The sequence below is a fragment of the Trichomycterus rosablanca genome, chromosome 14 (assembly GCF_030014385.1).
Source record: "Trichomycterus rosablanca isolate fTriRos1 chromosome 14, fTriRos1.hap1, whole genome shotgun sequence".
NCBI classification, from domain to species: domain Eukaryota; kingdom Metazoa; phylum Chordata; class Actinopteri; order Siluriformes; family Trichomycteridae; genus Trichomycterus; species Trichomycterus rosablanca.
In genome coordinates, this window is record NC_086001.1 from 18,905,659 (window position 1) to 18,930,986 (window position 25,328).

Genomic DNA, 25,328 nt, shown 5'->3' on the forward strand with positions numbered 1-25,328 from the left:
TGTTGACAGTCTTTATCAAACCAGCTGTCATCTTTTGTTAATTTGGGTTTTAGTGTAGATCTAAGTTTTAGTTTTGCCTTCTCTGCTGTTCTTCTAAAGATTAGGTTAATTTTTTGGACTGCCTGATTTACTCCTTCTTTACTGTGAGTGTATGCAGTGTCCAGAAAGCTATCTAAGAGTGTTTGAGTTTGGTGGCTGATGATTGCTTTCTGGAACTCTTCTGCGCTGTTCTCGGCCCATCTGTAGGATCTGGGGATGTTGTACAGCTTACTGGGCCGTGTGTGTGTGGTGGGGTTAGTTTCTGTCTTTTTAATGAACACAGTAATTTGGCTGTGATCAGACAGAGGGGTTAGTGGTTTGACAGTGAATGCACTGAGAGAGAAAGGGTCTAAATCTGTTACCATATAATCTACTGTACTGTTCCCAAGAGATGAGCAATACGTGTATCTTCCTAAAGAGTCCCCTCGTATCCTACCATTGATAATGTACAGACCCAGACTTCGACAGAGCTGCAGGAGGTCTTTTCCGTTTTTGTTTATCCCAATGTCATAGTTATTCCTGTAAATGGAAGAGGAATGATTATTAAGGAACATATTATTCTTAATAAAGTGATCTCCGTGTGTTTTTAAAGTGTCTGATTGTGTTCCTGTTCTTGCATTCAGGTCTCCACAGATGAGCACATTTCCCTGGGCCTGGAAATGGCTCGTCTCTCTCTCTAGTTCTGTAAATATATAATTTGAGTAGTATGGAGACTCTGAAGGAGGGATGTAAATGGCACAAAGGAATAAGTCCCTCTGTGATGATAATATAGATTTGTTTAATTTAAGCCAGATGTGGTATTTTGCTTGTTTTATTGTGTCTATGAAATTATGTAGGTTTGATTTATACCAGATGATGAGCCCCCCAGAGTCTCTGCCCTGGTGCACTGTGCTCAGTTTTTGGGAGGGTATTAGAATTTCCCTGTAGTTTTGAGGACAGTAAGTGACCGTATCAGCCCTACACCATGTCTCTTGTAGAATGATAATGTCAAGGTGTTTTATCTGTTTGTGTAGTTCAGGGTGTAAACTTTTTATACCAAAGGCTGAGGAATTTAGCCCCTGGATATTCCACGTGGTGATAGTGAGTGAAGTCATTTATAATTATTTCATTTCAGAATGAGACAAATCAGTCAAACAATCATATATACATAAAGGGCAGTTTTTTTTTTTTAAACCAGTTTGTTGCAAATGTACTGCAGTAATTGTTTGATCTCACCCATTTCGTCAGTGTGTTGTGGTCCTATGAGTGCTTGAGCATAGCTGAGATGTGTTTGTTCAGTCCGGGTGAGGTGGAGTGGTGTTGCTGGTTCTGAATGCTTTGGTTGGTGCCGGTGAGCTGGTGGAGTTGTCAGTAGTCCAGGCTGAAGTGATGGTAATTTGCCTGGTGCCGGTCTGGTCAGGTGAGAGCGCTGAGTAGGTTGAGGTATGCTTTGTTTTTTTAAGTTGTGTCCCATTTGAGTTTTTTTAAAAAGCGGTTGTGTTGGTGGTCGTCTGATGGGTGTGCTGTAGCTGTAGGTTTGTCGTTGTAGCTTTGGGAGTTGTCCTCTCTGTTGGTCCGCTGTGTGAGTAGGTGTGTGTCTGCCCAGTGCTGCATCCTTTAGTGTTCTGGCGAATTCTTTAACACTGTTTTTGTTCAGGTGCAGACCGGGCGTGGCTGAGTGCTCTAACATGGAGGCCAATTCATTAATATAGATGTTAAATAGAGTTGGGCTCAGACAGCAGCCCTGTCTCACTCCACGCTCCTGAGAGATAAAATTTGTTTATTTATTGCCAATTCTTATTCCGCACTGGTTTTCTGTGTACATAGATTTGATAAGATCATATGTTTTACCCCCTACACCACTTTCTAATAGTTTGTAAAACAATCCTTGATGCCAAATTGAGTCAAAAGCCTTTTTAAAGTCAATAAAGCAGGCAAATATTTTTACATGGTTTTGAACTACATATTTTTCAATGAGGGTGTGTAGGGTGTAAATATGATCAGTTGTGCGGTAATTTGGTAAAAATCCAATTTGACTTTTACTCAGGACATTGTGCTCAATAAGGAAGCTTGAAAACCTTGAGTTAATTATACTACAGAATAACTTCCCCAGATTACTGTTCACACAGATGCCCCGGTAATTATTAGGGTCGAATTTATCTCCACTTTTGTAAATTGGTGTTATGAGACCTTGATTCCAGATTTCAGGGAAGGAACCTACACTCAGAACCAGGTTAAAGAGTTTTGAAATGGCCAATCGAAATTTGGAACTGCTGTGTTTAATCATTTCATTCAGGATTCCATCAGGTCCTGATGATTTCTTTGGTTTTAATTTATTTATTTTATTAAGGAGTTCCTGCTCAGTAATGGAGGAGTCTAAAGGGTTTTGATTATCTTTAATAGCCAATTCAAGTTCTATAAGTCTTCTATTGATGTCATTTTGTTCTGAATTTGTGTTGAATTTTATGTTTTTAAATAGTGATTGGAAATGGGTTGTCCATATATCCCCATCCTGAATGGCTAATTCTTCTAATTCTCTTTTATTTAGTTTGTTCCAGTTGTCCCAAAATTGATGTGTGTTGATTGACTCCTCAATTAGTGTCAGTTGTTTGTTTGTGTGTTGTGCTTTTTTGGTTCTGAGTGTACGTTTATATTGTCGAAGCTTTTCACAGTAAAGAAGTCGTATGTTAGTGTTGTTTGGGTCTCTGTGTTTTTGATTTGATAATGTTCTGAGTTCTGTTCGTAAATGTTGACAGTCTTTATCAAACCAGCTGTCATCTTTTGTTAATTTGGGTTTTAGTGTAGATCTAAGTTTTAGTTTTGCCTTCTCTGCTGTTCTTCTAAAGATTAGGTTAATTTTTTGGACTGCCTGATTTACTCCTTCTTTACTGTGAGTGTATGCAGTGTCCAGAAAGCTATCTAAGAGTGTTTGAGTTTGGTGGCTGATGATTGCTTTCTGGAACTCTTCTGCGCTGTTCTCGGCCCATCTGTAGGATCTGGGGATGTTGTACAGCTTACTGGGCCGTGTGTGTGTGGTGGGGTTAGTTTCTGTCTTTTTAATGAACACAGTAATTTGGCTGTGATCAGACAGAGGGGTTAGTGGTTTGACAGTGAATGCACTGAGAGAGAAAGGGTCTAAATCTGTTACCATATAATCTACTGTACTGTTCCCAAGAGATGAGCAATACGTGTATCTTCCTAAAGAGTCCCCTCGTATCCTACCATTGATAATGTACAGACCCAGACTTCGACAGAGCTGCAGGAGGTCTTTTCCGTTTTTGTTTATCCCAATGTCATAGTTATTCCTGTAAATGGAAGAGGAATGATTATTAAGGAACATATTATTCTTAATAAAGTGATCTCCGTGTGTTTTTAAAGTGTCTGATTGTGTTCCTGTTCTTGCATTCAGGTCTCCACAGATGAGCACATTTCCCTGGGCCTGGAAATGGCTCGTCTCTCTCTCTAGTTCTGTAAATATATAATTTGAGTAGTATGGAGACTCTGAAGGAGGGATGTAAATGGCACAAAGGAATAAGTCCCTCTGTGATGATAATATAGATTTGTTTAATTTAAGCCAGATGTGGTATTTTGCTTGTTTTATTGTGTCTATGAAATTATGTAGGTTTGATTTATACCAGATGATGAGCCCCCCAGAGTCTCTGCCCTGGTGCACTGTGCTCAGTTTTTGGGAGGGTATTAGAATTTCCCTGTAGTTTTGAGGACAGTAAGTGACCGTATCAGCCCTACACCATGTCTCTTGTAGAATGATAATGTCAAGGTGTTTTATCTGTTTGTGTAATTCAGGGTGTAAACTTTTTATACCAAAGGCTGAGGAATTTAGCCCCTGGATATTCCACGTGGTGATAGTGAGTGAAGTCATTTATAATTATTTCATTTCAGAATGAGACAAATCAGTCAAACAATCATATATACATAAAGGGCAGTTTTTTTTTTTTTAAACCAGTTTGTTGCAAATGTACTGCAGTAATTGTTTGATCTCACCCATTTCGTCAGTGTGTTGTGGTCCTATGAGTGCTTGAGCATAGCTGAGATGTGTTTGTTCAGTCCGGGTGAGGTGGAGTGGTGTTGCTGGTTCTGAATGCTTTGGTTGGTGCCGGTGAGCTGGTGGAGTTGTCAGTAGTCCAGGCTGAAGTGATGGTAATTTGCCTGGTGCCGGTCTGGTCAGGTGAGAGCGCTGAGTAGGTTGAGGTATGCTTTGTTTTTTTAAGTTGTGTCCCATTTGAGTTTTTTTAAAAAGCGGTTGTGTTGGTGGTCGTCTGATGGGTGTGCTGTAGCTGTAGGTTTGTCGTTGTAGCTTTGGGAGTTGTCCTCTCTGTTGGTCCGCTGTGTGAGTAGGTGTGTGTCTGCCCAGTGCTGCATCCTTTAGTGTTCTGGCGAATTCTTTAACACTGTTTTTGTTCAGGTGCAGACCGGGCGTGGCTGAGTGCTCTAACATGGAGGCCAATTCATTAATATAGATGTTAAATAGAGTTGGGCTCAGACAGCAGCCCTGTCTCACTCCACGCTCCTGAGAGATAAAATTTGTTTGTTTATTGCCAATTCTTATTCCGCACTGGTTTTCTGTGTACATAGATTTGATAAGATCATATGTTTTACCCCCTACACCACTTTCTAATAGTTTGTAAAACAATCCTTGATGCCAAATTGAGTCAAAAGCCTTTTTAAAGTCAATAAAGCAGGCAAATATTTTTACATGGTTTTGAACTACATATTTTTCAATGAGGGTGTGTAGGGTGTAAATATGATCAGTTGTGCGGTAATTTGGTAAAAATCCAATTTGACTTTTACTCAGGACATTGTGCTCAATAAGGAAGCTTGAAAACCTTGAGTTAATTATACTACAGAATAACTTCCCCAGATTACTGTTCACACAGATGCCCCGGTAATTATTAGGGTCGAATTTATCTCCACTTTTGTAAATTGGTGTTATGAGACCTTGATTCCAGATTTCAGGGAAGGAACCTACACTCAGAACCAGGTTAAAGAGTTTTGAAATGGCCAATCGAAATTTGGAACTGCTGTGTTTAATCATTTCATTCAGGATTCCATCAGGTCCTGATGATTTCTTTGGTTTTAATTTATTTATTTTATTAAGGAGTTCCTGCTCAGTAATGGAGGAGTCTAAAGGGTTTTGATTATCTTTAATAGCCAATTCAAGTTCTATAAGTCTTCTATTGATGTCATTTTGTTCTGAATTTGTGTTGAATTTTATGTTTTTAAATAGTGATTGTAAATGGGTTGTCCATATATCCCCATCCTGAATGGCTAATTCTTCTAATTCTCTTTTATTTAGTTTGTTCCAGTTGTCCCAAAATTGATGTGTGTTGATTGACTCCTTAATTAGTGTCAGTTGTTTGTTTGTGTGTTGTGCTTTTTTGGTTCTGAGTGTACGTTTATATTGTCGAAGCTTTTCACAGTAAAGAAGTCGTATGTTAGTGTTGTTTGGGTCTCTGTGTTTTTGATTTGATAATGTTCTGAGTTCTGTTCGTAAATGTTGACAGTCTTTATCAAACCAGCTGTCATCTTTTGTTAATTTGGGTTTTAGTGTAGATCTAAGTTTTAGTTTTGCCTTCTCTGCTGTTCTTCTAAAGATTAGGTTAATTTTTTGGACTGCCTGATTTACTCCTTCTTTACTGTGAGTGTATGCAGTGTCCAGAAAGCTATCTAAGAGTGTTTGAGATTGGTGGCTGATGATTGCTTTCTGGAACTCTTCTGCGCTGTTCTCGGCCCATCTGTAGGATCTGGGGATGTTGTACAGCTTACTGGGCCGTGTGTGTGTGGTGGGGTTAGTTTCTGTCTTTTTAATGAACACAGTAATTTGGCTGTGATCAGACAGAGGGGTTAGTGGTTTGACAGTGAATGCACTGAGAGAGAAAGGGTCTAAATCTGTTACCATATAATCTACTGTACTGTTCCCAAGAGATGAGCAATACGTGTATCTTCCTAAAGAGTCCCCTCGTATCCTACCATTGATAATGTACAGACCCAGACTTCGACAGAGCTGCAGGAGGTCTTTTCCGTTTTTGTTTATCCCAATGTCATAGTTATTCCTGTAAATGGAAGAGGAATGATTATTAAGGAACATATTATTCTTAATAAAGTGATCTCTGTGTGTTTTTAAAGTGTCTGATTGTGTTCCTGTTCTTGCATTCAGGTCTCCACAGATGAGCACATTTCCCTGGGCCTGGAAATGGCTCGTCTCTCTCTCTAGTTCTGTAAATATATCATTTGAGTAGTATGGAGACTCTGAAGGAGGGATGTAAATGGCACAAAGGAATAAGTCCCTCTGTGATGATAATATAGATTTGTTTAATTTAAGCCAGATGTGGTATTTTGCTTGTTTTATTGTGTCTATGAAATTATGTAGGTTTGATTTATACCAGATGATGAGCCCCCCAGAGTCTCTGCCCTGGTGCACTGTGCTCAGTTTTTGGGAGGGTATTAGAATTTCCCTGTAGTTTTGAGGACAGTAAGTGACCGTATCAGCCCTACACCATGTCTCTTGTAGAATGATAATGTCAAGGTGTTTTATCTGTTTGTGTAATTCAGGGTGTAAACTTTTTATACCAAAGGCTGAGGAATTTAGCCCCTGGATATTCCACGTGGTGATGGTGAGTGAAGTCATTTATAATTATTTCATTTCAGAATGAGACAAATCAGTCAAACAATCATATATACATAAAGGGCAGTGTTTTTTTTTTAAACCAGTTTGTTGCAAATGTACTGCAGTAATTGTTTGATCTCACCCATTTCGTCAGTGTGTTGTGGTCCTATGAGTGCTTGAGCATAGCTGAGATGTGTTTGTTCAGTCCGGGTGAGGTGGAGTGGTGTTGCTGGTTCTGAATGCTTTGGTTGGTGCCGGTGAGCTGGTGGAGTTGTCAGTAGTCCAGGCTGAAGTGATGGTAATTTGCCTGGTGCCGGTCTGGTCAGGTGAGAGCGCTGAGTAGGTTGAGGTATGCTTTGTTTTTTTAAGTTGTGTCCCATTTGAGTTTTTTTTAAAAAGCGGTTGTGTTGGTGGTCGTCTGATGGGTGTGCTGTAGCTGTAGGTTTGTCGTTGTAGCTTTGGGAGTTGTCCTCTCTGTTGGTCCGCTGTGTGAGTAGGTGTGTGTCTGCCCAGTGCTGCATCCTTTAGTGTTCTGGCGAATTCTTTAACACTGTTTTTGTTCAGGTGTACATGGTCGTATAGGTGATGGGGTGTAATATTGGTGTGATGAGCGAGGTGTACATTAGGAATGAGAGCACATCCTCTGGAGATGTAGGAATTTACTTTCTGTATGGTGTCAGGGTGGAAGTCTTTGCGTGGTAGGAGGGTTGATATGATGATTTTAGTGTTGGGGAAGGTCTCTGCAGCTCTTTCTGCAGCTCTGCACATCAAGGCTCCAACACGTTCCTGTTCTATTCTTAAATCGTTTGTGCCTGTGTGAATGATTATATAACTGGGCTGAATTAGGGCATTTTTGTGGAAGATTTGGTGTACATCTTTTATTCTTGGACACCAAATTTTTGATGTTGTGTATCCTGGGAAGAGCTTTTTCTCCTGTAAGAATTTGCCATTTGAATCAATTAGTATGACGACTTCTGTGTTTGTGTGAGTTCCTGGCTGGATATTCTGCTGGTGTTGTGGGGATGTGGGCATTTCTTGTGAGTGTCCGGGGGTGGGCACGGATGAGGGCTTGGCGGTGGGTAGCGTTGAGGGCCCAGGGGTGGGCTGTGATAAGGGCCCGGGGGTGGGCTGTGATGAGGGTTGGGTGGACGGCATTAGGGGCCTAGGGGTATACTGAGATGAGGGCTTGCCGATGGGCATCGTTGAAGGCCCAGGGTTGGGCTGTGATAAGGGCCTGTGGGTGGGCTGAGATGAGGTCTTGGCATTGGGCAGTTTTGAGGGCCCAGGAGTGGGCTGAGGTGAGGGCTCAGGGGCGGACTGCGATGAGGGTCAGAGGATAGATTGTGACGAAGGCCCAGGGGAAGTCCTTTTAATGGAGTCTCTGTTGTGCAGCTCCTGTCTGAGGTTTGAGATCTCTCTGGACAGCTCTGCTTTAATGTTTATTTGTTCTTTTTCTGCTTTCTCTTTATATTCCTTCAGCTCATTTTTAAGTTTTTCCCTGTCCTGCTGTAGGTTCTTAATCTCTCCTTTCAGTTCCTGTACAGTCACTTTTAGCTGGTTTTTAATTTGGTTGATCTGGTCTCTGAGCTCGGTGTCTGGGTTGGGGAAGTTGTGATTAAAAAAGAGTTCTATCAGCTCGGTCTCTAACAGAGCTAGATTGTCTCTGAGTTGGATCACAGTGGTGCTGAGGTGTGGGCTCGGTGGAGGGATGGTGCAGGGTTTTTTACCTGACTCTGTGTCTCTCTCAGTGGTATGTAATTCAGAGGAGGGGTTCAGACTGTCCCTGAGACACAAGCTTCTGATTGATGGAAAAACATCTGCGAATTTCCCCAGTGCATGTTCACTACCTTGAATCATGATAGTACCTGTCTGGTACAGGTTTATAGTTAAAAATCTGTGTTCTGCATTTTTATCACAGTCTTCAAATACATAAATTTGACGTCCCTTACAGATACCACGTTTAGTGACATGTTTAAAATGCAAACAGATGGCAGAATGCCAGTCTTCAGTGTGGTTTGTGTAAAAGAGTAGGTTGTTGGTGGTGTTTTTCCCTTTATTTAGACCACAGTCTTTAAACAGAGTATCTGGGTTTTCTTTCTGAGTTTTGATCTTGTACTGCTGTCTGCTATTCTCTGTCTGAACCTCCTGAGGAAACTCAAAGAGGCGGGGCTTCACTGCTGCTGCTACTGCTGTTACTGTTGCTGTTACTGTTGCTACTGTTAGTCTCCTCATTGGCCATTTTAAAAGGTATCAATATTTGAATGATACTGGCAGTTTAACTGTTATTAACTGTCACATTCAGCAAAACAATAGCAATTTAATAAACAATTAGCACAGTAAGCCTATAGAAAATAAATTATAGCTGTTTTATCTTCAGTTTTCTAATCCTTTTTTGTAGAGGGTATGTGGGTGTGCAGTTCAGGACTGTGTGCTTAGATTTCCTACCCTCAGTGTGCAGAAGCAGAGCAGATTTGTCCAGGTTTTGTGGAAATGCTGTCCTTATTCCTGTTTATATGCCTTTGTTTCTACTTTTCCTTTTCCTCCTCTTCCTAATACATGTTAAATCCTCTGTACCTTATTTTCTTCTTCTTTGTGTTATCTTTTCTCCTTCTTCTTCTTTTCTTTTGAAGTTGCCTTGTTTTTGGTAAGATTCTGTCCAGATATGTTATTATTTTATCAGGTTTTGCCTAATCAAGTTATTAAAAAAAAAAACTTATCTTTAATATTACATTTAAGATTATTGTAGATATTAACTGTTTTACTAAAATGTATCTCACTCCAGAAACAAAAATACTAAATAAAATCAGGAGCTCATCTTATACATGTCTTCACTCTCTGTGGAATCTCTCTCTCTCTCTCTCTCTCTCTCTCTCTCTCTCTCTCTCTCTCCTTTAGTTCAGCAGAAGTGAAACTGATCTGATCCTGTTCTGTTCGAGTGTGGATCTGTTCCGTGTCTGTGTGTGTAGTTTTGTTGATAATTGAAGTTGATGAATGCAGGTGAGTTTATACATTTCCACACTTCTGTACATTACTGTGTATTGTTACTTTATGTAGTTCAAATTGTTGATTTGATTTAAACACACTTGTTTTGAACATAACGCTCACAAACTAAACCAGAAAGTCTGAGCTGCTGTAAATAACTTGCTGTGTTTACTGGTGTTTCTGTTTCCGTGTAGAAAAATGGCTGAATCCAAAATTTCAGTAACTCAGGACGAGTTCAGCTGTTCAGTCTGTCTGGAAACACTGAAGGATCCAGTAACTATTCTTTGTGGACACAGTTTCTGTATGGTGTGTATTAATAACTGCTGGGATCAGGAGGATGATAAGGGAACACACAGCTGTCCACAGTGTAGACAAACCTTCACTCCAAGACCTGTTGTGAGGAGAAACACAATTCTGGCTGTAGTTGTGGAGAAACTAAAGAAAACAGAACTTCAAGCTCCACATCCTGGACACTGTTCTTCTGGACCTGAAGATGTGGAGTGTGATTTCTGTACAGAGCGAAAATCCAAAGCAGTTAAATCCTGTCTGGTGTGTTTGGCCTCTTACTGTAAAACTCACCTTCAGCCTCACTATAAATCTTCTGCTTTTAAGAAGCACAAGCTGGTTGAAGCCTCCAGACGACTCCAGGATCAGATCTGCTCTCAGCATAATAAACTGCTGGAGGTTTACTGTCGTACTGATCAGCAGTGTATCTGCCTGATGTGTACCATGGATGATCATAAAGGACATGATACAATATCAGCTGCAGCAGAAAGAACTGAGAAACAGGTAAAATATTATACAGCTCTCTTTAACAAGTAACAACTCATTAGCATTTACACTTACGTTGTTTATGTGGTGCTTGTACACAATACAAGTAAATCCTGAATTGTTATTCTGTGTAGAAGCAGCTGCTGAAGATCCAGAGAAAATTCCAGGAGAAAATCCAGAACAGAGAGAAGGAACTTTGTGAGCTGATAAACGCTGTGGAGTCTCACAAGGTAAGTTTTATAAACAAAAAGCTCTCAGGATCAGTCCTACTCTCCCCCATTAAACCAATCGCCATTAAAAATGAGATATTTTATATCTCAGGTAACTTTGCAAGTGATGGAGCATTTTTGTTCATGAATTAAAAATAAAAATTAAATTCTGCCTGGTTAGTTGGTGTTTGATGCTGTACAACAATTCTGTTCTAATAATTATAAGAGTGATGAGATCTGATTTGGACTTTGACTGAGCCACCCAAAAAGAAAAAGCAAGCCATTTAGCACCATCACCAAGCTATGAGTGATGAAAGTCTTAGTCTGGCCAGTAGCTACATATAAATGTGAAGGATGGACAAATATCTGAGTGAGAAACATTTCCTCTTTCTGAATTTCTAACAGTGTTCTGCACAGACAGCAGTGAAGAACATTGAGAGGATCTGTACTGAACTAATCAACTCAATTAACAGAAGATGCTCTGAGCTAAAAGATCTGATCAGAGATCGAGAGACAGCAGAAGTCGAGTAAGTCGAGCTGAAAAAGTCCTGAAGCAGGTGGAGCAGCAGATTGTAGAGCTGAAGAGGAAAGATGCTGAACTGGAACAGCTTTCGCACACAGAGGATCCCGTCCATTTCCTCCAGGTAACAGCACTAAAAATAATTATATTATTGCTGCACCAGTCCAAGTAATAAATTACAGCGGAACCTTGTAACTTGACGTTCCCTAAACTCAAAATCTTTGAAACTTGATGCTTCATGTCTGTCATCCATCATTTGTGATTCATCATCATCTTGTTGTTTCTCTGTGAACATTATCTGTCTGGATGTAGAATTTTCAGTCTCTCTTGGCTCCTGCTGGATCTGCAGAATCAGCCACCATCAGAATCAGTCCTTTCCTCTCATTTGATGATGTTACAAAGTCTGTATCTCTGCTGAGAGAGAAAGTAGAATAATCCTGGAAAGATCAGTGTGAGAGGATACCAGATGAAGGTGAGTTCAAGCCCTCAGTGTTCCATTGTCTCCAAAATGCTTCAGTACTCAAACATCAAACAGAACACTCAAATCCACCAACATGAAGATTTTACGTCTAACAACATCATTCATTTACTCATTATCCCAGTACTGGTCATGGTCACAGTAAGTCCAGGGTTGAATCTTGGTCAGTTACTCAGACTTAAGGCCAATTTAGACAAACACTGGGAGAACATGTCAAATATTTATTTACTGTGATTAGTGATTGTACTGTTACTCTTTCTGCAGTGAAGAAAGTCCGGATTACTTCACCTTCTGAACCAGAAATCAGAGATTTTCTACAATGTAAGTTTCTCACAAACATACACAGTGCAGTGAAAAAGTATTTGCACCCCCCAGTTATCTGTATTTTTACACATTTGTCACACTTCCGAGGTCATGAAGTTAAAAGAAGTAAGACAATCATTTAAACTTCTGTCTGTATATTTTTGATCCAGGAGATCATTCTCATCAGTCTCAATCATTCTCAGTCACAGAAACCACTGAAACACACACACACACTAACACACATTTACACAGACACTCACATGCTTAGACACGCACACACTCTTACACACTTTCACACTTACACATTCACATTAGCGGACACACACACACACACAGTCTTACACATGCTCTTAAACTCACACAATTCAAAGAGCTTCATTAGCATGACTGTGTGTGTGTTTGTTGTTGGATTGTGTGTTGCTGGTGTGTGTCTTTGTCCTGGGGGGTATTCCAGAAAGCGGGTTTAACAAACCTCAAACTTAAACCTGAACTCCGAGTTGACTTATCTCGCCGTGTCATAGCCAGAGTTTTCTGTTCCAGAAAACCGGTTCAGGGTTAGATTACTCAACTCTGAGTAGATTGAACCCAGAAGAAGCGTGTTCACGGTTAACTATAAACAGGCATTCTCAATGGAGTGGCGATAAATGGATTCACCATGGATGTGAATGAAAGAAAAAGTAGTCCGTCACATTTTACACCAATAGGACTGTTCATTTTAATGTTTGCATGTGCAGATCATGAAAATGTTTTAGACGTAAAAGTAATACAGCAGTGTCCGTAAAAAAAGACGTCGCAAATGGCAAAGAAAAAATGTTAGTTAAATGTGAGTTAATGCGTGAGTTTAGAGTAAATAAAAAAAACTTGTTTAAACATAATTTAACATTTAGCAGAAGGATATGGCAAAATGTTTAATATGTCAGTTGTAATATGTCTCGATTTTACACATTTTTCCCTTTCATTTACTCAATCTAGGTGTAATCCAAGTGGAATCAGATGCACAAAGCAGCAGATAAAAATGAAATACAAAAACTGTTTATATTCAGGGCATGTTTATTACATGTAAATCATTAGTTTGTAGTGCATAAACTGTGGAATATTAAGAACTGCATTGGTACAGTCTGAACACTTTTTATTGCCATTTCTCCAGTGATTGGTGGTGTGGTTTTGAGTCTCCTGCAATCGTTAGTGATCTAAATGTCCCTAGATCCTTATGAGTATAAATAATGTTCTTTAATACAAAAAAAAAAAAAACACTGTTGAAGGATGATCGAGAAAACATCTCCGCTGCCTCAGAGTGGGATGATACTGGGAGGCCTACAGAGGAACAGTATATGTTGAACATAGAGCATGGCATTTCATTTGATCTACCATGATAATGTGTGACTGTCCTCTAACAGAATGTGATGGGCAGTTCCGAATCAGATGAGGGACCATCCACCTCCAAAGCTCAGATTAGAACAGTAAAATTGTCTTACCAAATATCTGAAATATTTAGAACACAAAAAGCTATGTTTGATCATAACATGCTATTTTTGCCTCTTTCTTTCAAGTTGGGTGTAAATGATCCATACAAGGTCCATCTGGAAAAACAAATTACAAAGTGTGATCCTCAGGTGGAGCATATAAAACAGACAAGGCTAGAAATTCAGTTGCTTGAATTTAAGATGGTTGTCGGGACTTCCGGTTGCAACACCATGGCAGCGGCAGCATAGGAGAAGCCTGTCCGAATCATTACGAGTTAAAAGCCCCTGAATGCTTTGATTCCACTACTTAAGTAATTTAAATTGGATGAGAAAGAGGGGTAGACATGGATACTAGGTTTAAAAGTAAGAAAAGTTTGCAGCGAACCGGGATCTACGACGAGGGGGAACAGAGTGCTTCTGCTGCGGACGGTAGCGAGGGCGAGGGAGAAGCTAGCTCACAAGACACGGTAGATATGGGACTAATTCTTCGAGAACTGAGAGATTTTCGTCAGGACAACAAAAGACAGCTTAAAGATATCAAAGGCGAGATTATGAAAACTAACAACAGGCTGGCGGAGGCGGAAAACAGAATCGTGAAAGTGGAGGAGAGGATTCAAAACACGGAGGACATTTTAGCAGAAATGCTAAAGCTACAGGCACAAATGGAGTCTAAAATTACAGACCAGGAGAGCCGCTCCAGACGCGAAAACATTAGGATCTACGGGATACCTGAGGGGTCTGAGAGTGATTCTACGTCCGTGATCTCCTTTGTAGAGAGAATTCTGAGAGAAAATCTCGACATTTCATCAGAGGAACATCTCAACATCGAGCGGGCACACCGGTCCCTGGGCGCGCAACCCCCCGCCGGAGCTCAACCAAGGTCCATCCTCGTGAAATTCATCAGCTACAGAATAAAGGAAACAATCCTCCGCCTGGCCTGGCAAAAGAAAGGCTTCATATGGAAAGGTAAACAAATCAACCTGGATAATGACTATGCTCCGCGGATACTTGAAAAGCGGAAAGCATACGCAGAAGCTCGGAAAGTCCTGAAAGAGAAAGAAATTCGATTTCAAACGTTATACCCGGCCAGGCTACGAGTAAGATACGAGGATGGGATGAAGACATATGACACGGCAGAGGAGGCAACGGATGACATGTCGAAGAGAGGTTTGCCTGTACAAGTTATCAAACCACCGGAGACGTTAATGGAACAGCTGAAACAACTTGCTTGGCACAGAGTGGGGGGCCCGGGAGAGCGGGCTAGATTTAGACGCAAAGCAAGTTACAAGGAAAAGCTACAATCCTTCAGACGAGATCGTCCCTCGCAAGACGTAGGGAAGGATTAGAAAAGAACAGTGCAACAGGGCTAATTTTGGTGGTGTCTGACCATAATAAGTGCTCTTATTAGTACATAAAAGAAATGGTGGTTGGTGAGTATGTTACACTCTGCCCTTACCATCAAAATGTGAACAGCGAATTTCTATAATGGCCTAGTGGACTGTATTTTACAAACGATTAAGGTATTAAAGGCTTGGATGGAACTCCTACATAAGGCTATGGTTAAGGGCCCTCTCAATCGTTACAGAGAGAGGGGTTTTCCCTTGGAGCTATTTTTTAGCTCAAGTAAGGTCATAGAAACGACCTCAGTATTAGAAGTCACTCATGTTGTTCTGAGTTTATTTTATCTATTTACATTACCTACACAGCAAGTGAATTATTTTGTATTTATGTACCTACTCTGGAGGTTAAAGTATGGAGGAGGATTATACATGGCAATAAGAGGAAAAAAAAAAAAAGAAACAAAATGGGAACTGTAGGAATAATTTCATTTAACGTGAACGGAGTACTTAATCCGATTAAGAGAGGAAAGATTATATCAAAATTAAAGAAAGATAAGATACAAATAGCTCTACTGCAAGAAACACATCTCAATAGAACAGAGCATGCCAAGCTAGCAAGAGGAGGTTTTAAGCAGGTATTCTCCTCCCAGTATGGGTCGGGGCATAGGAGGGGAGTGGCAATACTGATACATAAAACATTGAATTATGAACATGTATCAGAAGTTCGGGATAAAGAAGGCAAATATGTGATGATTACTGGGAAAGTTGATGGGGAATTGATCAGTGTTCTGAATGTGTATGCCCCGCCGTGCAGCACCTGGAATTTCTATAGAGAGATATTTGACTTAATGGTTACAAAGGCAGAGGGGGTTTTAATTTGCGGAGGGGATATGAATATACGTTTGAATCATAGACTAGATTCTTCCCGGATTCAATTAGATTCAAAATCTAACCCAATTAGTAAAAAGTTTGCCCTGCTACTGGAGGAGACTGGGATTATAGACGTCTGGAGGGAACAAAACCCAAGAGGTAGGGACTATACATACTATTCCCCTCCGCATGATACCTACTCTAGATTAGATTATTTTTTTATGTTTGGCAGGGACCTACATAGAGTAGAAAAATGCTCTATAGGGTTAATGGATATCTCGGATCATAGCCCTGTCTACATGACCTTGTACATGAATAAGAGACACAGATCTAGGCTTTGGCGATTAAATTCAAATATATTGAACAACCCACAGGTTACGGAGCAATTAAAGATGGAGATAAACACATACCTAGAAATAAACAATAATGGAGAGGTGACACAGCCCATACTTTGGGATGCGTTAAAAGCTGTGTTGAGGGGCAAGCTTATTGCAGTTACCTCCTATTTAAAGGCCTACAAACAGCGGAGGCTGCGAGATTTGGAAACTAAATTGAAACAGATACAGAACGAATACATCGCCAGTAAGGATACTAGGGTAAAAGAAGAAATAAATAAGACAAAAAAAGAGATTGAGTTAATATATACTGAAGAGATACAAAAGAACGTACTACTCCTAAAACAACGCTATTATGAGGTTGGAGGGAAATCCCTGAAATTGTTATCCTACAAACTGAGAAAGCAACAGGCTAGTAATAATATTCTGAAAATAAGAAACCCTGACTCAGGAAAAATAGAGGACAAACCTGAAAAGATCCAGCAATGTTTTGAAAGATATTACGAGAGATTATATTCTCAACCGCAGATGGACAACGAACCTCAGATTGATTCTTTCTTAGCCTCTTTAACCTTACCATCAGTTACTGACGAACAAAACCAAAACTTGATAGCTGAAATAACAAAAGAGGAATTGCACTTAGCAATAACCAAATTAAAAATACATAAGTCCCCAGGTGCGGATGGCTTTACAGCCGAATGGTATAAGTCATTTAAAGAAGAGTTGACCTCGACATTGCTGGAAGTCTTTAACTGGGTCATTAAAAAAAAAGAAATTCCACCCTCTTGGCAAACTGCTATAATTTCAGTTATTCCAAAGGAAGGAAAGGACAAGGAAGAGTGTGGAAACTATAGACCAATTAGTGTATTAAACGTTGATTATAAATTGTTTACATCTATATTAGCACGAAGAATAGAAAAAATATTACCCGAATTAATTAATTTGGATCAGACTGGTTTTATCAGAGAAAGACAAACACAGGATAATATTAGGAGGACATTGCATATAATTAGCTATATTAATCAACATAAATTAGAAGCTGCCCTATTAAGTTTAGACGCGGAAAAGGCCTTTGATTCCGTTAGATGGTGTTTTTTACATAAGGTCTTGTCACGGTTTGGTTTTCATAGAACAATAATTGATGTGTTTCGGGTGCTGTACGGTGGATCATCTGCAAAAATTAAGATTAATGGCAGTATTTCAAATTCCTTTACCTTGCAAAGAGGAACAAGACAGGGGTGCCCAGTTTCCCCCCTTTGCTTTGCTTTGTTTATTGAACCGCTGAGTCAGTGGATAAGACAAGAACCGGGTATTGAAGGTATAAAAATAAGGTCTAGGGAACATAAGCTTGCTTTGTTTGCTGATGATTTACTAATTTATTTATTGCGGCCTACGCATTCGCTACCAAAACTGATAACCTTTCTCGAAAAGTATGGGAAGCTTTCAGGGTATAAACTCAACATTAAAAAAACTCAAGTAATGACACTGAATTATGACCCACCGGACCAGGTTAGAAGGAAATATAGTCTTGATTGGGATGCACACTCAATTAAATATTTAGGGGTCCATTTATCTAAAGACATTTCAAAATTATACAATCTAAATTTCCTACCCATAAATGCAAGAATTAAGTTAGATATACAGAGATGGAATACTATACCTTTCCTAGGCCTACATTCTAGAGTGGAGGCTATCAAAATGAATACGTTGCCAAAATTGCTGTACCTCTTTCAAACTCTACCAGTGGAGGTTCCCCCCCCCAGCAGTTTGATGAATGGAATAAGTTAATATCGAGATTTTTGTGGAATGGGAAAAAACCAAGGATCAGATTTAAAACACTGATGCTGAGAAAAGACAGAGGAGGATTGAATCTTCCCTGCCTACGGGACTATTACCATGCAGCTCAATTAAGACCAGTGGTCTGTTGGTGTAACCCAATGTATTCATCAAGATGGATCGAAATTGAGAGATCACTGTGTCAGATAGGACCAATAGCAGCTTTAATTGCTGATTATAAATTGGAAAGTAAGGTAATAGATGAGCATGTTCCTTGGATAAAAGTGGCATTGAAAACATGGCGTGAGGTAGTCAAAGTGTACTATATACAAAAATCGTCTAAAATGCTAAGATGGTGTGCATTTGATACAGATTTTCTTCCAAACGGGCTTGATTTCAGATTTAAACTGTGGATAAAAAAAGGTCTTACAAACTACTTTACGTTTCTGGACAAAGGAATTTTCATGAGCTTTAATTCATTACAACTTAAATATGGTCTGGAAAGGGATGACTTCTATAGATACTTACAGGCAAGGCATTATTTTGATCAAAATATGCCGAAATCAATAGAAAAAAGAGAGGAGGGAATTTTTAAAGTATTTCTGTCCGCAAATGATTCAGGCATATGTAATAAAATAATTTCTAGGATCTGTAATGGTCTCCAACAGGCTAAATTTGATAATACGCTATATGTTAAGGAGAAATGGGAACGAGAAGGTAATTTCCTTATTAGTGAGGATGAATGGCACAGGACATGCGAATTACAATGGAAGTCGACCCGCTCCGCTATGTGGAGGGAATTTAACTGGAAGAACATCATGCGGTATTTTATTTCCCCACTGCAAAAACGGCACATGGACACTGGCACAGAGTGCTGGAGACTCTGTGGGCAAAAGGATGCTAACCACCATCATATATTTTGGGACTGTAAAATTCTTATGCCATATTGGAAGGACATATGCAGAAATATGGAACAAATTTTTGAGTGTGAAATCCCATTAAGGTGTGAAGTCTTGTATCTGGGCAATATCTCTAATATAACACTAAATGAAAGGGATAGGAAACTAATGCTGGTTCTTCTAGCAGCCAGCAAGAAAGCAATAACGAGGAGGTGGTTAAACTCTGTGCCTCCCACTATTGACGAATGGTTGGAAATAATTCATGAGATATATGTGATGGAAAGTTTATCCTCCTCTCTTAATATGCAGAAAGGCAAATTTAATCGGATATGGAAACGATTCACTGAGTACATTGAGCCAATAAGACCAGATTTCTGTTGGTCTTAGCATACTTAAGGAGTTAATGCCTGAAGAGTGATATGTATGTATAACAAAACCTCCTTGGATGCGTGTAGGTGGGGTTTTTTTTTGGGGGGGGGGTTCTTCTTTTCTTTCTTTCTTTTTCCTCTCTCTATTCTGTTCTTCTTCCCCTGTTGGGTTGGTTCATAAAGTACATAATTCTTGAAATATAGAAAAATGCCCTGTATTAATGTATCAGAGGCTCCCTCTGGTGGAGATGAAAATGTAAAACTGTGTAATGTAAGGCATGTTTTTTTTCTTTTTTTTCCTAATAAAAAAAAAAGAATGACAAAAAAAAATAAGATGGTTGTCGGTGCTAAGGGTGTATAAATATTAATGTTCTCACTAAAGAATAAGTACAAGGAAATGAACTTGTTGCATTGTTTTATTTTCAGTAATCATACACAGAGCCTGACCATTTGGCTTCAATATTTGTAATGTGGGTAGCATCACATAAGATCTGATGGAGAACAGTAAGTTGCAAAATGTGTATTAAATGTTAAACTGTTTTATTTGACATTTGTTTATTTTTTAAGATAATGGTCACTACCTGTACGTGGAGGGATATTCTGTCTGCTGTTCAAATAATCCTTTTCATTTTCTGCTAATGCTTTAATGGGAATGTGGGCTCCATCCATGCAGCCACTAACCCTTGGGAATCCTGAAGATAGTGCAGAGCTATTTTTTATTACTTTCCAGTTTTAATCTTTATTAATAAAGACAAACCTGCTACTTTGTGGCATTCATCTTTGATATTTATTACAGACAAACAAGAGTTTCAATGCTAGGCATACTTTTCCTCAGATACTGTTTGTATTGAAAAGACAACATTTTAATAAAATAAAATCCACATCTACGTACATCTGTCAGCTACCCACACACAGCTGTAACATATATACATATGATAATATGTGTAAAAAATAATACTTGAATAGACCCATAACAGGGCAGTTCCAACATTCATCGATATGTAGTAAAATCATACTTTAACATAATTTTGCAAAGATTTTTTTTTTTATTTGTGCACAGATAGAGTTTTCACTTATTAATGTGGCTGTAAAAATACTACTACCAGTATATATATATATATATAAATATATATATACAGTGTATCACAAAAGTGAGTACACCCCTCACATTTCTGCAAATATTTTATTATATCTTTTCATGGGACGACACTGTAGACATGAAACTTGGATATAACTTAGAGTAGTCAGTGTACAACTTGTATAGCAGTGTAGATTTACTGTCTTCTGAAAATAACTCAACACACAGCCATTAATGTCTAAATAGCTGGCAACATAAGTGAGTACACCCCACAGTGAACATGTCCAAATTGTACCCAAAGTGTCAATATTTTGTGTGACCACCATTATTATCACTGCCTTAACCCTCCTGGGCATGGAATTCACCAGAGCTGCACAGGTTGCAACTGGAATCCTCTTCCACTCCTCCATGATGACATCACGGAGCTAGTGGATGTTAGACACCTTGAACTCCTCCACCTTCCACTTGAGGATGCGCCACAGGTGCTCAATTGGGTTTAGTCCATCACCTTTACCTTCAGCTTCCTCAGCAAGGCAGTTGTCATCTTGGAGGTTGTGTTTGGGGTCGTTATCCTGCTGGAAAACTGCCATGAGGCCCAGTTTTCGAAGGGAGGGGATCATGCTCTGTTTCAGAATGTCACAGTACATGTTGGAATTCATGTTTCCCTCAATGAACTGCAGCTTCCCAGTGCCAGCAACACTCATGCAGCCCAAGACCATGATGCTACCACCACCATGCTTGACTGTAGGCAAGATACAGTTGTCTTGGTACTTCTCACCAGGGCGCCGCCACACATGCTGGACACCATCTGAGCCAAACAAGTTTATCTTGGTCTCGTCAGACCACAGGGCATTCCAGTAATCCATGTTCTTGGACTGCTTGTCTTCAGCAAACTGTTTGCTGGCTTTCTTGTGCGTCAGCTTCCTTCTGGGATGACGACCATGCAGACCGAGTTGATGCAGTGTGCGGCGTATGGTCTGAGCACTGACAGGCTGACCTCCCACGTCTTCAACCTCTGCAGCAATGCTGGCAGCACTCATGTGTCTATTTTTTAAAGCCAACCTCTGGATATGACGATGAACACGTGGACTCAACTTCTTTGGTCGACCCTGGCGAAGCCTGTTCCGAGTGGAACCTGTCCTGGAAAACCGCTGTATGACCTTGGCCACCATGCTGTAGCTCAGTTTCAGGGTGTTAGCAATCTTCTTATAGCCCAGGCCATCTTTGTGGAGAGCAACAATTCTATTTCTCACATCCTCAGAGAGTTCTTTGCCATGAGGTGCCATGTTGAATATCCAGTGGCCAGTATGAGAGAATTGTACCCAAAACACCAAATTTAACAGCCCTGCTCCCCATTTACACCTGGGACCTTGACACATGACACCAGGGAGGGACAACGACACATTTGGGCACAATTTGGACATGTTCACTGTGGGGTGTACTCACTTATGTTGCCAGCTATTTAGACATTAATGGCTGTGTGTTGAGTTATTTTCAGAAGACAGTAAATCTACACTGCTATACAAGCTGTACACTGACTACTCTAAGTTATATCCAAGTTTCATGTCTATAGTGTTGTCCCATGAAAAGATATAATGAAATATTTGCAGAAATGTGAGGGGTGTACTCACTTTTGTGATACACTGTATATCACAAAAGTGAGTACACCCCTCACATTTCTGCAGATATTTAAGTATATCTTTTCATGGGACAACACTGACAAAATGACACTTTGACACAATGAAAAGTAGTCTGTGTGCAGCTTATATAACAGTGTAAATTTATTCTTCCCTCAAAATAACTCAATATACAGCCATTAATGTCTAAACCACCGGCAACAAAAGTGAGTACACCCCTAAGAGACTACACCCCTAAATGTCCAAATTGAGCACTGCTTGTCATTTTCCCTCCAAAATGTCATGTGATTTGTTAGTGTTACTAGGTCTCAGGTGTGCATAGGGAGCAGGTGTGTTCAATTTAGTAGTACAGCTCTCACACTCTCTCATACTGGTCACTGAAAGTTCCAACATGGCACCTCATGGCAAAGAACTCTCTGAGGATCTTAAAAGACGAATTGTTGCGCTACATGAAGATGGCCAAGGCTACAAGAAGATTGCCAACACCCTGAAACTGAGCTGCAGCACAGTGGCCAAGATCATCCAGCGTTTTAAAAGAGCAGGGTCCACTCAGAACAGACCAGAACAGACCTCGCGTTGGTCATCCAAAGAAGCTGAGTGCATGTGCTCAGCGTCACATCCAACTGCTGTCTTTGAAAGATAGGCGCAGGAGTGCTGTCAGCATTGCTGCAGAGATTGAAAAGGTGGGGGGTCAGCCTGTCAGTGCTCAGACCATACGCCGCACACTACATCAAATTGGTCTGCATGGCTGTCACCCCAGAAGGAAGCCTCTTCTGAAGTCTCTACACAAGAAAGCCCGCAAACAGTTTGCTGAAGACATGTCAACAAAGGACATGGATTACTGGAACTATGTCCTATGGTCTGATGAGACCAAGATTAATTTGTTTGGTTCAGATGGTCTCAAGCATGTGTGGCGGCAATCAGGTGAGGAGTACAAAGATAAGTGTGTCATGCCTACAGTCAAGCATGGTGGTGGGAATGCCATGGTCTGGGGCTGCATGAGTGCAGCAGGTGTTGGGGAGTTACATTTCATTGAGGGACACATGAACTCCAATATGTACTGTGAAATACTGAAGCAGAGCATGATCCCCTCCCTCCGGAAACTGGGTCGCAGGGCAGTGTTCCAGCATGATAATGACCCCAAACACACCTCTAAGACGACCACTGCTTTATTGAAGAGGCTGAGGGTAAAGGTGATGGACTGGCCAAGCATGTCTCCAGACCTAAACCCAATAGAACATCTTTGGGGCATCATCAAGCGGAAGGTGGAGGAGCGCAAAGTCTCGAATATCCGCCAGCTCCGTGATGTCGTCATGGAGGAGTGGAAAAGCATTCCAGTGGCAACCTGTGAAGCTCTGGTAAACTCCATGCCCAGGAGAGTTAAGGCAGTTCTGGGAAATAATGGTGGCCACACAAAATATTGACACTTCAGGAACTTTCACTAAGGGGTGTACTCACTTTTGTTGCCGGTGGTTTAGACATTAATGGCTGTATATTGAGTTATTTTGAGGGAAGAATAAATTTACACTGTTATATAAGCTGCACACAGACTACTTTTCATTGTGTCAAAGTGTCATTTTGTCAGTGTTGTCCCATGAAAAGATATACTTAAATATCTGCAGAAATGTGAGGGGTGTACTCACTTTTGTGATACACTGTATATATATACAGTATATATATATATATATATATATATATATATATATATATATATATATATTTACTAAGTGTGTGTGTTAAAGGTATTCTATATTAATCCATAACATTTCATCCATAATGCTATAATTAATGTTGTAACAAGCCTTTTTATTAATATTGTGATTATTGTGATTAATAATGTTGCAACTGCCCCTTGTTGCAACCGTCCCCACTCTCCCCGAATTGACTGACTGTTATATAAACGGAAAGGTTTGCGAAGAAATTCATCGGGAAATGATTAATCTGAGTTTAATGACTAAGATCTCTTCGAATAATTAGCGCGTCGGGATCCACTGGATCCTGGAGTAAAGAACACGCCAGGTTTACATGAGAAAAGTGTGAGTAACCCCGGGTTAGGTTTAAATTAACCTGCCAGCGAGCAGGTTAGCTTCAGAGCGTAAGTTGCTATAGTAACTGACACAGGCTCTCTTTAATCTCGGTTTCTGGAACGGAAAACCCTGAGTTTTCCTTAATTCTGCGTCAACTTACCCGGTTTAATCACTTAACCCGCTTTCTGGAATACCCCCCTGTTTGTTGGGTCTTTGTATATCTGTGTAGTGTTTGTGTGTGTGGAGTGTTTGTGTACTGTTTATGTATGTTTGTATAGTGTTCATGTGTGTTTGTGTAGCATTGGTGTGTGTTTGTGTAATGTATGTGTGTGTTTCTGTAGTGTTTGTGTGATTGTGTACTGTTTGTGTGTATGTAGGGGGTTTGTATGTGTTTGGGTAATGTATGTGTGTTTGTGTAGTGTATGTGTGATTGTGTACTGTCTGTGTGTATGCGTGGGGTTTGTATGTGTGTAGTGTATGTATGTGTAGTGTCTGTGTGTATGTGTAGGGTTTGTATGTGTTTGTGTGATTGTGTAGTGTTTGTGTAATGTATGTGTGTATGTGTAGTGTTTGTGTGTGTGAGTATTATTTGTGTGTATATGCAGTGCTTGTGTGTGTTTGTCTAGTGTCACACTCTCACATGCACACACTTAGACATAGGTATAATTACACACACACACACTTACACACACTGTAGACACACACACTCTCTTTTTTGTGTTAATTGGTTTATTTTGTGTTTCCTCTCCAGATGTTTGTCGGTTCACACTGGATCCAAACACAGCACATAAAAACCTCCGTCTGTCTGAGGAGAACAAAGTGGTGACCTGCAGTCAAACATTACCGTCGTATCCTGATCATCCAGATAGATTTGATCATTACTACCAGGTTGTGTGTAGAGAGAGTGTGAGTGGACGCTGTTACTGGGAGGTTGAGTGGAGTGGGAATCATGGGGTTTATATAGCAGTGTCATATAAAAGCATCAGCAGGAAGGGACGTGGTGGTGAGTGTGTGTTTGGACGGAATGATCAGTCCTGGAGTTTGTTCTGTTCTTCATCCAGATTTTCATTCAGGCACAATAACAAAGAGACTAAAATTCCCATAATGCCGAGTTCCTCTAGAATAGGAGTGTATGTGGATTATGAAGCAGGAACTCTGTCCTTCTACAGCGTCTCTGATACAATGAAGCTCCTCCACAGAGTTCAGACCACGTTCACTCAGCTCCTCTACCCGGGGTTTTGGGTTTATTCAGGATCAAAAGTGAAACTGTCAGATTTAACAAATTAAATGTAAAATTTAAATGAAAGTGTAACATTAAACTGTTTGGGTGATTGTAGAATCTGTGAGGCAGTGATACATTTATGAAGATTTTCTTTTTCAATTTATTAACCACCATTTATTCAGTGAGGAATAATACAGCAGAACTTAGATACGTGTTATCTCTGCTCATTCAGCCTACAGCAGGTTAGACCCGCCCACTTATCCACCAATTTGCCTCCACGATGAGCCTGTATAGAGAGAGAGATTAGATTTTTTTAAATTACATTTTATTACAACGTAATGTTTATTTTCTCCAGAAGAAATCTTTCACTTTATACCATACAAATGTGGTATGTTTGAGAACAACCC

General features: G+C 40.0%; 1 pseudogene; it reads left to right on the forward strand.

Moving 5' to 3' along the window:
- The first annotated feature begins 9,823 nt into the window (after window positions 1–9,823).
- LOC134326546 (tripartite motif-containing protein 16-like) lies at window positions 9,824–24,974 on the forward strand (annotated as a pseudogene).
- Window positions 24,975–25,328: the final 354 nt, after the last annotated feature.